This window comes from Nipponia nippon, unplaced genomic scaffold (assembly GCF_047370975.1).
Source record: "Nipponia nippon isolate SJK-2023a ecotype South Korea unplaced genomic scaffold, ASM4737097v1 scaffold_2, whole genome shotgun sequence".
Lineage (NCBI taxonomy): Eukaryota > Metazoa > Chordata > Aves > Pelecaniformes > Threskiornithidae > Nipponia > Nipponia nippon.
The window spans coordinates 23,432,467-23,446,489 of NW_028262336.1; the positions used below are offsets into that span (position 1 = coordinate 23,432,467).

A 14,023-nucleotide genomic window follows, 5' to 3' on the forward strand; every position below is an offset into this window, starting at 1 on the left:
AAGGAGAAGGCGCTCCAGAAAGTACATTCGTTAATAAAACTCATCACCAGCCTTAGGAGAGTTTTGCAAAACTTTGGCTTTATGACACGTCGCCTGTTTTTAATGTTTAAAACATTAGCGCAGACTGTCACCAATGCTGGACGCTTGTGCTTGCCAGCACTCAGGAAGGCTGCTCCTGAGTAGCTGTGCCGATTAAATATTGTGTATACTTGGTTGACCTTGTGCTACGAAGCCAGCGGCGCGCAGCACTGGGGCAGAGGGAGGACGCATGAGGCAAGGCTGCTGTGGCCACATCTGCACGGCCATTGCTTTCCACCAATGGCAGTCGGTGGGTGATGCTGTCTGTCAGGGAAATTCTGCCGGGGATGAGAGCGGAGGGGTGAATGACAGGGGTTTGCTGGTGGTTTTTGTCGTTTTCTTGAGACTGGAGGTGGGAAAGGCTAGGAACGTATCCTAGTGCAAAAACATAATTCATATTCCCTGTCACTGCCTGATGTTAATATTGGCAGTGTTGGTAAATGCTGGAGATTCCTTAATCAAACTATTAAACATTGATATTCCTGGCTAATCAAGCTTCCTTTTATGAAAGCTCTCTAAAACGGTAGGAAAAATGTAAGTAAACAAATGTTTTGACCGTGGTAATTCCAGAGAGTCACAATTTTAATCGCCCTAGTTTTCCTTGTTTTCATCCAAAAAAAAAAAAAAAGGAGGAAAAAAAGCCCCAAACCAAAAGGCAGCAACTTTTAGGTAGGAAATGATAACCATATGTTTTTCCATTTTTCTTAAGGCGTTTAAAGGTTTCAAAACTTTTGGTACTCCTTAAAGCAGTTAAATTAGTGGAAAGAGACTAGCAAGGGATATTGATTCAAATAGGTTTTTTCCCTTAATTTTATAGGGGTTATATTATCCAAAATTAATGGTTGTACTTAGGCAAATTGTCAGTAATTGGTGACAAAATTGCTTTATTGCTTTTCTTTCATTTGATGCTAATTAATGGCCCTACATTATTAAGTTCAAGCCTCTTCTGCATTTCTCCTTCTCCATAAATATTCTTAGTGGTAATGTGTCAGAGTAAACTTTTTTCTTCAGTGTATGCAATAATTGCATTATAGAAACGTGATAACAAACAGATTTCTGGCATAATTTATAGAAATGTGATAACAAACAGATTTCTGGCATAATTTTTCCTGAAATAATGTAAATGTTGTTTGTTCAAGAGCTTGAAGTCATTTTGATATGAAGGAATACGTTAGTAACATAATGTGTTAATTGATTCATGTGGTAAAACATTAGTTTTTCATATCAAAGAATGCCTTAGCAACTTACCCAGGAGTCACTTTACAAAATCTAGCCTCTGTTTTGTTTTACTAGTTAAAAACCCCTTACCTTCTCTCCTACTATTTTACTTATTATTTAGTGTGTTTGACAAAACAGTTCTAGTGGACTAGAATAACACCACAGAATTTGTCAACATATTTTCTACCTACTTGGTATAGAACAGTGTTTATCCGTGTTTTCCAAATTATGTTACTTTAATGCTACGTAAATATTTTAAAGTCTAGAATAAATGCAGTCAGTAAAAGCCACTTCTAGTTTTTCATACAAGCACTATGGAAAAAACAGCTTGTGTGTGTGTGTTATTTGTTTGTTTCCTAAGATTTTTTTAAAAAAAGGGTAATGAATATATGTCACAAAACTTGATGTATTGAACACCATATACCAAAGTAGAATAGAGAAGGAAGGAGCTAAATATTAAATGACTATTAAAAGGGAGTTTTAATGGCCTTGTAAGAATAAATTAGTAAAAAAAAAAATTATTGAAAGCCAAAAAGCCTTCAAAATATAGAAGGAAATATTTTATAAGCTTTAAAAGTTTCACAAATTATACTTATTTTCTCTGTTGTCTAATCCTGTAATACAAAACTCAGAGAACTGTATCTTTCGTTTCACTGGTAGAAGATTGCACCAATGGTGAAATATTGTCTCTGTGATTGTTGCCCAAGTCCTGTTTATCTTTAGTTACACTCAGAAAGTTTACAAAATGATGATTTCTTATTCCTTGAAGTGCTGTTTTCATCTTTTATCATGAGTCAGGTTTAAAAATTAATTTTAAAATAAGATGTACAAATTTATAAACATTTAAATCATTGTAAGGTGGTGTGTTATTTAAATAAATCTTTAGAATTACTAAATTTTATAAGCAAATTCATACCTCTTTTTGACATGATTATTTTTTAAATTTGTTCCCCCCTAAAAGCAGTTTTTGAGAAAAGGGAGAGAGAAAATTAACATTTGGAGTCAGAAATTTTTGTTGTTATGTAAGTGCTGTTTCATGGATTAAATAAAAATAGTGATGTAAGGTTCTTGGCAAGTTGAATTATTTTAAATTTGTTGGAAAAAAAAAAATCCTTCAGTTATGAAAACTTTGACTTTGTAGCAGAGTCAAAACGCACCAGTAATTCTGAACTCTGTCCCACCCCCGATTTCCACTGAGGGCCCCGTACCTCCATGTGTTTGGAATGAAACATGTGTAAATGTCTGTATTTCAAAGGCAGCTGAGAGAAGCTGTAGCTCTTTAGTGTACAGCAAAGGATGATATTTTGCAAAAGAGCTTGAGCTGGTTTTAGTGAAGTACTTGTAGGTGAAAACTGCCCCAGCAAAAGGCAGAAGGTTAGTCCTTGCCTGTGCTCCCACCTGCAACCCGTAGCTCGCATAGTTGTGCGTATCCCATTTCTTTGTCCTTCTTGCACCTTCGTGTGCTTTTAAGATCTTTATTCTGACTGTAGCTATAACGGTGAGTGTATATGAGGAGAGGTGTTCAGACTTCAGTAAGACATATATACTGGCGCACATATCACTGCAGGCTGTGCCACATGCTCCTCTGAATCTGTAGAGGTACATCTCAGATCGCACAGTGCGAAGGCTCTTAGCTTATCGCCAGTGAGCCTGGCCTGGTTTCAGGCACGGCAAAGCTCCGGACCGTCACAGGCATGGGGGCACGGCTGTGGTAGAGGAGCATTAAACCACTACTGCAGCTCAGATTCACATGGTTCAATGGGGGATAGGTGGGAGCTGGTCCTGCGCCTCCTCAGCTGTGCTGGCTGCTCGCTGCAACGCAGTCTCCATGCCCCAATCCTATGGTGGCCTGGCAGGGGAAGGGGTCGGAGCAGTGGCCTTCTGCCAAATTGTTGTCTCCTGGATGCCTGTTGAAGTGAACTTCATGTCTTTCACCTACAGTAACGTAACTGAAAGATGACAGCCCATAGCTTCATGCCGTATACACTCAAAATTCACTTCACCAGTGAGTGTATGTGTGAAAAGTCTGAAGTCTTTTTCACACAGTAGCACAGATCAGTTACTTACCTTGATTTCTGCATTTGCAAAGAGACTAGAGATGAATAATTTCCCAGTAGGGCTGAGAGTTTGTTGCCACTTTAAATGTGGGTGGTTTCCACCGCGAGGGAGTTTGTGGACCTGGGGAGATTCCTCTTGCCTGGACATCAGGGGACACCCACTGTCCAGGCAGCCCTGCTTTCACTACTCGTAATGTCCCTTGGTGTTTAAACACATCTGAGGAAGAACTTGGTGCCTATTTCTGGTTGTTTTCTCATCTGCATGTGTGTCTCTGTGCTTTAGTTCTGCTTGAATGTGAGGATGATGGTATTGCTGGTATTCAAACATCTGTCTATTTTATGTGCTCTGAATTTGACCTCTGGAGGGAGGTACGTACTTCCTTGCAGCGCCTGCACAGAGAATTTAGTTCCTAAACTTAGGTATTTTGAATTTCATTATTGATACGTAAGTTAACCTCAGGTAAACAGTGTGAACTCCTGTCACAAGTAATTGAAAGGAGAGGAGAATAATTAGAATCACTAGAATGAGGCAAATAAGTGGCAGTCTGTGTTGTAAAAATGTGATTTCAATCTTGCCAGAGAATCCGAGTCCACAGCATTCACTTCTTAGCGCCTGAAGTAATGTAGCCTTTCTCAGGCTGCTGTTCAAGCAGCCATTTATGATGCTTTGCAGAATTAAACACAATGAAAGTGAACCAAGAGGAAGGGATAGTTGTTTAAAGATGGGGCTGGTCTGTAAGATCAGCTTTCCCTGACAAAGGAGACCTTGGAATGACAGAGTTGGGAACTCAGTTGTGTCGGTTATTAGGAAGCAAAAACTAGACCTCTATAAATTGATGTTAATGAGGGATTAAATTAAAAGACCTATGTTTGTTTATGTGTTGTGGTGAAATACAGACTCAGTTGATAAGAAATTTTTTGTAAACGACTGAGAAATTTACCATGTGGATGGAGTTGGTTGAGGAGAAGGCTCTGTCTTCATATGGAAACCTCATGGAATTTGCAAATGTTCTTGGAAATCCCAAATCTTCTAAATGTAATTTAAAGTAAAAGTGAAGTAAATACTTGCACTTAGAATTGCCTTTTATTTCTTTTAGCATCCTGGGGAGCTATCTTCAAGTGATACACATTGCACTTGTCATAAATGGCATATAGTGTGTTTCTTCAGCTTTGGTTCTCATCCACTGGTGCAAGCAAGGGAAGAGGAGGGGAAGAAGCCTACTGCACTTAGCCCCCAGCTTGCCCTGTCCCTTTCGTACATGGAAATGTTATATTTTCCATAGCTTCATAGAGTGGGCACCGGAATAAAATCTGTGCTGTCAGCTCTGTTTGCCCTTTGTAGCAATGCAAGCACTTCCAGAGGGGCATTCACACCATTCCACTTCGGTTACCCAAACTGGGCACGCAGACTGGGCGGTTAGTCTCTGTATGCTTCCTCTGTTCTTGACAGAGAAGCTTTTCCCAAAGACAGTCTGAGCATCCTTCTTTCGACTCTCACTTTTAGAATAGTCTCTTTTCCTCATTGGCTGTGTAGGCACCCTGAAGTCATGGCATTATAACTTCCCTGAAACTGTGGCATTACGACTTTGCCAGCTTACCTCCGTTCAATGAATGTTGCCAGGTTTTCTGCCAAATTATATGATGGTGATATCTAGTATTTAATATTAGCCATATTCTAATAAGGCATTATCTGCAGTAGGTGTAAGATATTTTATCTCTGATTTCTGTGACTGGAAGGTTTTAATGATACCCTAGTTATTTTCTCCTTTTCAGCAGTAATTCTATAAGGAAAATGTATTTATCTTAACAAGTTCTGATTGGTCTGGGTGAGCCTTACATGAGGAGACAGTCATCAAACCAGAAAAACCCTTTTATTTTAAATTTTCTATTGATAACTCAGGATTAGATACCATTTTATACTTTCAGTAATACTGCCTATTTGGTGATCATTAGAGTAATTTTGCCTACTTGCAGTAACTTTAGTATAATATTGAAAACTAGTTACTTTTGGGTCTGCTGTGTAAATGTACCTTCTAAAAAAGCAATATCAACAGAAACTAAAGTTGTTACATGCTTAAATTTACTAAATAGTGATGAATTGAGGAATCTTTCTAATTTGAGAAGTCATGAGTATCTCAGCTTCATACCTCCAGCCAAGTTGTATTTGATTGTTGGTACAGTAAAAAAAAGATAAAAAAAAAAACCAAAACAAACCTGCTCTAAGACTAAGCATGAACATAATAATGAAGAAACAATACAATGTAGTCAACCAGGCATGAAGAATTATTTATTGAAGCTAAGAGGCCAAGTGTCTCATCAGTTGGATTTTAATAATGCCTGGCAGAAGTGCTTGTACTTGTACAGCAATTGTTTTAATAATATGACAGTCTGTCTTGAAACATGAAGAGAACATTTCCTATGATGGAATGTCTAAGCATCTCTTTACGTACTAAACTGAGACTAGAAAATTGGTAATACTTGTGTTTTCAGATTCCAGGAGCCTTCTAATTCTGCATAACTAAAGCTGTATCCTGTGCAGTTTTACTATTGTTAACTCTTTCCTCTTCCTATCTTTATAATTCATTGTGTTTACCATATTCACTTGATGCAGTGTGTTCTTGTTTTTTTGTTGTTTTTTTTTTTTTTTTTAATCCTGTTAGCTGTTTGCCTTGGGCACTTTCATTTGCTTTGCAGTTAGCAGAATACCTAGTAGAATGCGCCCTAGTTCTGCTTGGGGAGTCTAGCTGCAACAGCAATGTAGACTTTAAACATAAATGTGACTCCCAAGCTGACATACTAATTATGCTCCTGATAATCTAGCATTACCCTTACCTGGTCAGGAGTACAAGATCATCATAACTGAAGATTAGAAAAAAAGAAGAGCTGGAAAAAAGCTTAAATTTTTACTTAGCATGCATACTGAAATGGATGCAATACACAAAATGTATCCTTGTTTTGAAATGGGCTTTTTTTTAATTTTATTTCTCGTGATCGATTGGTATGTGAAGCTGGAGCTTTTCAGGAAAAGTCTGGGATTATGAGTGCATCAGCCTCTGCTTTTAGCACAGCAATGAGGTTATCAATAATGCATTGGAGATCTCAGAATCCTTGAACATAGGGAAATCACAGCTGGTCTGGGTTTATTGTCAAAATTGCAGATTTGTGCCAAGAGGTCACGACAACTGCATGTCAGATGGTCACACACACACACACACAGACATGTCTTGGGGGAATGAGGGGAATAACATCTGAAGAATTGCCACTGCCCATGTTATTTAGAAACTCTTCATATGTTTCTATAGTACAGCTTTAAAATCAGTATATTTAATGCTGCTTGCAGCGGCCTTTTGACATTTTGGCCTTTCCCAGTATTATAAGTTTTATTGTTTTCCTGACAAGTTTATTCATATACTAACAGCTTGCTTGGCAGCAATGTTCAAACTCAATACTTAGGCTTTCTGGTCACGGTGATGGCTGGCAGTAATAGAGAGGGCGAATAAGTGAGTGTGGAAATGCAAAGCTGTCTCTTGTTACATTTTATCGATCTCATTCTGGTGTCATTCAATTAAGACAGAAATGTGATGGATAGTGTCTGCATAGATTCCTACTTTGCTTTCCAGCCACTCTATATAAAGCTTTTTGGGGGTGGGAGGGGGGAAGGGAGGGTGAGAGGAGGAGGGGGTAGCAAATCAAAGATACAGTGTGATTTGAATTACAGATTAAACTTATCTTTTAAAAAAATCATTATTCTAAACCTACGTTGAAAAGCAATATTAGCAGAGCTAGCATTCTGTGTTGTCTTGCTAATAAGTATCTGTAAATGTCCAGCCCATTGTTCATTGTAGTAATGTTTTTTTGGTCCAGATCTTGCCTGTGATTTATGAATAAACACTTGATTCTTCTGAATTTAGTACACAGATAGAAAGAGCCCAAGAAATGAAAGGACTTACTTGCCCAAGAGACTTGCCTGCATGCTGTAGGGCAGTAATTCCAGATAAACATCTAAAGATAAGAGTTCTTCATTTCAGTCCGTTGTTTTCTTTAAATATGGCAAAAAAAAATCATTGAGCAGTTCTGTCAATGTAATACAAAAATGCAGAGATGAGTTCCATAGGCTTAAGTAGATGTACATCAGTTCACAACAACTAAGCCTCTCGCCCAGACTGTGGTAATTTCAGAACTAATAAATTACTTTCAATGTAACTCACAGTTTTCTGCCTAAAATGTGAACAAGACAGTCCTAGAATGCATTGGTGATTTCCAGAAGCGTTTTTTGTCATCAGACCTGGGGCAGGCTCCTTAGTCAGACAGAAGTCCCCGGGGAGAAAAGTCTTGGTAACTCTCACCTCCTAGTTTTCCTTCCCATTTTCTGGACTTAGAGGCAGCAGAGCTGTATGTCCAGATCTCCTCTATTCACAGGGACCTTACAAGGGAAGGGTTTGCAACTCAAAGGGCAATGTCCAGGGCAGGCTTGGGATTCTCTGCTGAAATGATGTTGCCTGGGAAAAAGCCAATTCGCCAGAATCAAAATACTTCACAGATGTATATTGGCTGTTACAACTATCATAAACAAAAAAACTAACCAACCAAACAAAAAACCCAAAACAAATAGATTTCCACAGCTGGCTTGATGAGCTTCTGGGAAACCTGAATTTCCAAGGTCTGCAGCTGTGCCACATGCAGTATGTAGAGCTGGTACTCCCGGCTTTCCAGGCTCCTGACTTTGTGACTGGTGACAACGTTCCACTCTTTGTGGCTTGGCTGTGGCTCCCAAAGACCCTTTTCCTGCACTGGGGAACACAGGAGCCCTAGGAGCCACATATTAACTAAGAGCCTTGGGCTTTGATGTTTAGGACTATATTTTCCTTGCAACTGCCATTATTGAATCCACAGTTACAGCTTTGGGAAGCATTAATTACTCTGAGAGCTAATTAAGTTTTAAGATTTTTAAGTTTTAAGGTAATTAAGTTTTAAGTCACATTTTAAATATGATGAGGCTAAGATTTTAGAAACTAAAGAGCACATTTCTAGCCCTGTTACTCATTCAGATAAGTATTCTCAGTGCTCCTTTGTGATTGCTGCCTGTCTCGGGTTAGCAGTAGTTACTTTGTGCTCTGTAGAGTATACAACAGAGTTATGGGGCTGAAGATCAAATGTCAGCTGGGATTTGAGTTTTCAGAATTACAGAATTTCAGGTGAGAGGTTGGGACTGAGGTGAACTGAGGTTTCTCAGCATAGTTTGATCTTAATTGTGCTATTAATTAGATGCTTCTGCTAAATCGATCAGCAACGTTTATACTGCCAAAGTATAAAGTGTCTTCCCTTTGTGCAGGAGTTCTAGAAGGGATCTGTTACTTGTCTTCTGAGGACTCTAGGAAAGAAAACATATGAGCAAGGTATGGTCTCCCAGGTATGAGGATGCAAGAAGGGCCTTGGGCAGTTCCAGTCATTTCTGGTTTTTTACCTAGTAGCAAAGCTAGGTACATTCAGGACTCTCTGAATTATTGCTGGAGCTGCTTTTTGTGGACTGCATTAGAATGGGGAGGCTGCTTAGGTGAATCATAGCTATTTAATTCCCACTCCCTTATATGCAGTTCTTGGAGTCTCAGAGGTACTGAGTATATACAGCTCAAATACTTGCTCCATTGCCAGTATCTTTGGAAATAACTTTTATTAAAAGACAGTAGGGCAGACTCTTCTTATGTTCCCATCTCCTAAAAGTGACATTTTTTTTATTGTTAAAGTTATGCCATGGCATAACATGTTGTGGAAAAGACAACATTGTTTGTGCAACATTCCCTCTTTGTTGAGGACACTTTCAGTGCTGGACCATTTGATAAATCGTCCCTTCTGCATTTGCCACTCAGGTATGAAATTAAAAACATTAGCATGCATATAAAACATGCATACATGCATGCAAACAGTGTTCCACAGATTTTATGGGCAGTCACACAGCAAGTGGTTTGGGTGCCAGTGCTGTTGGTATAGCTTCTTAATGTAAAGTGGTTAACGTGATTTCCTTGTTTAACATCCTGAATAGGCATAGGTTTCTGGTTTTTCCTGCACTCCAAACAGAAGGCTTGCATTGCTTCTTCCTGACTTTGCAGGCTCATGTAATGTAACATATAGAATCATTTTGCATTTTTAAATAGTGTTCTTTTCACTGCAGGAAGGACAACATTTGTAGTATAAAAAAGAAGAAAATATTTTTTAAAATAATGTGACTTTGATGGAGGAGATTAAGGGGCCTTGGTGTGGCCATGTGAAAAATTTATAACCAATGTAAAAGTTGACCATGATTTGTTCTGAATTTTTTTTCAGTGGTACATATAAGTATAGCAGGTTCCAATAGTCATACATAAACTAATGTTAGGAAAAAGAAAGCCAACCAGTCTCTAAATTCAGCCCTATTTAATAAGCTGTACAATGCAGCTTTTAATATCATTTCTCCACCACAAACTTCTTTTTTCCCTGACCTGATGAAGGTTCATTGAGGTGTACTTTTGGATAAATCCAGCTCACATACAGCTAACCCTTGAGCTGAAACTGAACAGACACTAACTTTGTAAAAGTTTAGTTAGATGGTTTTGTGCTAATCTTCACACTTTTTGTAGGTGTGTGCTTTTCATAGTGCCAGAAGTAGTACCACAATAACAAGTTGTTTTATACAGTATTTTAATCTCAGAAGGGAACAGCTATAACAGCACAATATGAACTTGCTATCTTAAGATGTCCACTTGAATTTCCAGTTCTGTTTCTAGATTTTAGAAATTCACAGAAGGTTGGGGAGGGGAGGGAGGGAAGGAGGAAGGGTTTCCTAAGCATAAGCACATAAATGGTTATGGCCTATTGTACTTTTTTTAGAATTGAAATATTTCAATAGCTTGAAAATGAGCCAGACAGCCTGTGTATTATGAACAGGGGGGAAAAAAAAAGAGATAAAAATAAATAAAGAGCAGCTGCAATTCTGTTAGCAGTGCAACAGAGTTAAAAGGGACCTGAAAAATTATAGCCGACTTTATGTATACAAATCTAGGAGAAAAGAACCCTAAAGTATATAAAATCTTGTCATATTCTGTTCTGCTCTGAAGACTTAGGATTCAGTGTTTAATTTATGAGCAACAATTTTTTCCTCTTTCAAGTGCTTATGGAGAATTAGGATTAAATATGTAAGACAAACAACAAGGCAGACCTTTAAACAGCTTGCCTTAAACCAGAAAGAAAATAAGTCTCTCAGTATCTGAGTTGTTATGTTTTAGACTATTAGCAGCTGTAGCAAGAATTTACCAATTACCAGGGAACTGTATAGCAAAACTAGGGTAGAAAATAACAGAAAAAACAAAATAAATAAATAAAAAATAAAATAAAATAAAATAATTACTTCTTCTTTTGGTACTATTTTTGGGCTTCTCAGATTCCTGGGTTTTACTTCTTGGTATTTAACTGTAGGTGGATTCATAGACAATCACATCTTTCCCATGTGGAATTCACCTTTGTTACTTCAGTGTACAAAGAACATCTAAAGCATTTTCACATTATTTGGTAATTAGAGCTCTTTTAGTGAGAAAAAAAGAGAAGTGGTCAGTCTGCTTGAATTTTAGAGACATTTGGTTCCAGAGTATGGTGAAAATTCATTCAATCTCTGTGTGAAGGTGAAAGAATAAATACTATTTTTCTTTATTGCACTTTATCCAATAAAATAAAGCTAGTAGTGTAGCTAGCCCTGGTTTTGTCTTTTGATTTTTCAGTATTAAGTATTCTTCCCCATTCATCAGAAACTGGACAGTCTTTCATAGACAATGTTCCACCTGAAGAGGAGTCACTGGTGTTTATACTTTCAGTCCACCTGAAGTTCAGTATTTAACTCATGTACTAATTCTGGTTGTCAGCAAACGTCAGATGGTAGATATAAAAAGCAGCATATGCTAAAGAAGAGTAAACTGGGTTTCATCTAGGAAAGCATCAATAAATAAAAGTGGAATGCATTATGTATTTAGTCATAATAATGATTAGATGTGGTAATGGTGATTACCAAGATTTTTGAAGTAAAGTCAGGAATACAGTCATGTTAACTCACAGCAAGACAAACAAAGACCTCCTCTTCATTGCATCATCTCTTTCTGGGTTGGACCAGTTGAACAAAACTCTTCACGCCTGATTTTGTATGTGCAGTTTTAGAAATAGGTTCTCATAATGCTAGGTAATTGGAAATAGAGAGGATTAGTGGGGCAAGTCATATTAGCAATGTGGACATTGATAGTGATTTTGGGAAATATCACAGTGATCAATTTACCAGTTCTGTATCTTTATATTTTAAAAAGAAAATTGCCTTTTTATTTGTATTTTAATATAGTTTCTCTAATTCTCGGTGATCAATGTGTGTTTCTACACTGTACTCCAAGTGTTGGTAAATAAAGGGAGGTGGGAGTCTATGTGGTGGTGCCTTTGTCCTGCAAAATGATAGTTCCCCGATCCTGCTGAGCTCCTGCAGGTGCTGCCGTGATAAGCAAACCGGCTTGCACGAAGGCAGGTAACTCCCAGTTTTGGAGGACAGCACCTTCTGTTGCTGCTTGCCCTACCTCACTTGCTGGAGCCTCCTAAACAAGGAGCATGCTGCTGGTGCACCTAAGCAGGAGAACAGCAGCATTCGTCTCTCTGCAAGGCTCTTCCTTACTTGTGTTGTGCAGAATGTAACGTTTGTCCACAAACATGGCAGTATGGTGTTATTTTAACTAAAGGTGGTATCTACTTTGAAAACTACAGTAAAGATCTCTCTCTTTTAAAAAGGCAGGATAGACTTTTTTAGATTCTCCCTTTTGTTGGCAGCTCTCTTCTAGCACTAGGGATTCCAAGAAACTGAATCACATCTTCCCAGGAAATGTCAGATGCAGAGAGTGAATTTGAAAATAAGATAAATAAAGCTTTTTATCTTTATAGATAAATAAAAACTAGTTTCTACTAAAATGCATAAGAATTTTCCTGTCAACATCCATTTTCTTGATTGAAAGGAAAAACTTTCAAGGCTACTTGCCCAGAATATGCATCACTACATATATTTCTTCATATGTAACATCGAAGCTCTTGAAGCTCTTTACAGTTTGTGCAGCTTAGGATGGCTTCTAATGATCACTTTCCCATATGCTTCCCAGAAAGAAAGAACTTCTGAATTTCAGTTTTGTAAGGCAGTCCTTTAAGCATTATTTTTAAGTGGGGTTAGTGAGCAGCTGACTAGTGTTTGTATATATTGAAATCATTTGTAGAGGGACCACAAATAAAAAATTAAAAAAAACTACAGTAAAAATTAAAACCTTTTTCTGACCAGCAAACATCTTGTTTGTTCTTGGAGGAGACAAAGAGACGAAAGCTTATTTATCCTGTTGGAGAAAGACCAAATATTATTTTAAATTTCTTCCAGAGAAGAGAATTTTTAATTTACTTTTTCTGAATTCATAGCAGTCTTTACAGAACATTACATGATGTTCTTGCATGAACCCTGCTTGATGTACTTAACCTTCCTTGCGATGCTGCGTTCTCTTATATTGTGTAACGTCAGTGCCTTAGGAGCACAGAGTAACTTTGTGAGTAGAAGAGTACTATTACGTAGTTCTGGAGAGGTGTCCAAAATTACCAGGAAGTTTCGTCCATGCCTCATGATTGCCTGATTCACAGAAATGAAGATGCTTTAGAATAAAAGTGTGAGCAACCTTAATGGCTGGTGCTCAAGAGGATTGCGTTTCATTTACCGAACAGCACTGCTGTCTCCTAAATAACTTCAAGACTTCCCCACATGAAGACACACAAGAGCTGCAATGGTGCATCCAGGCTGTATTCTCCTGTCTATTTACCATTTCAGAGTATAGAGAACAGCCAACAGAAGGGCAACTGGAACCTCACCAATTCCTGCTGAAATGAAAGAGCATTGTCTGTGGGCAGGAGTTGGGGATAAGTGCTGGAAGGAAACTACAGCTGTTTCCTAGATGTTGTCAAGAGTGAGATGTTTAGTCAGAGGCTTCTCTGAGGACGAGATGAGAAAGGGATTTTTTTTCTGTTTAATTTAATTTTCTGCTACTCTGGCCTGGGTTCTGTCACTGTCTGCTAGGTGGCCTGTCTGTAAACTGGCATGATGCTTCTGTCATTTGTTAATGTGTTTTGGCCTACTCTTAATTGGTTTGCTTTCCTAAAATTCAGGCTATGTTTTGAAGATTTTTGTCTCCATGAATAGTGTCATCTTCCCACGGTGAAATAAGTTATTCTTGCTAGTTTCGTAGTGGTAGGGGAAAAAAAAATTAATGGCCTTTTACTTTTCCTGCTTTCCTGTTTGGCTATGCTACAAGCAACATCCAAGGAATCCAAAATCATCTTCTGAGAATTAAAAAGAAAAAAACATGGTGTTTTTAATATTAATCTCATATTTGGAACACATTCCTTGAAATTGCTGAGAGTAGAGATTTAAGTTGCTTTTAAAAATAAGATTCTGTCAAACTGCTAAGCTAGGTAGCCAAATATATTGCTGAAAACCTCCCATTTTGGTCCTGGACGGGATGAATTTTTTCTATTTCTGAGTATGTATTCTAAATACTTCTAAGGAAGCCTGGACAGTGTATCAAAGTACTAAGGACTGTGCCTTTTCAAAGACAGGAAAGCATGAGATTAATATAGTAGTTCTTTGT

At 38.0% G+C, this 14,023-nt stretch overlaps 1 long non-coding RNA gene across 1 annotated transcript in view; it reads left to right on the top strand.

Moving 5' to 3' along the window:
• Positions 1-268: 268 nt before the first annotated feature.
• LOC148055692 (uncharacterized) overlaps positions 269-14,023 on the top strand; it is a 175,342-nt gene continuing 161,587 nt past the window's right edge. The window contains exon 1 of the long non-coding RNA XR_015704633.1: positions 269-328. This is a non-coding gene — a long non-coding RNA (uncharacterized LOC148055692). The remainder of the gene's footprint in view (positions 329-14,023) is intronic.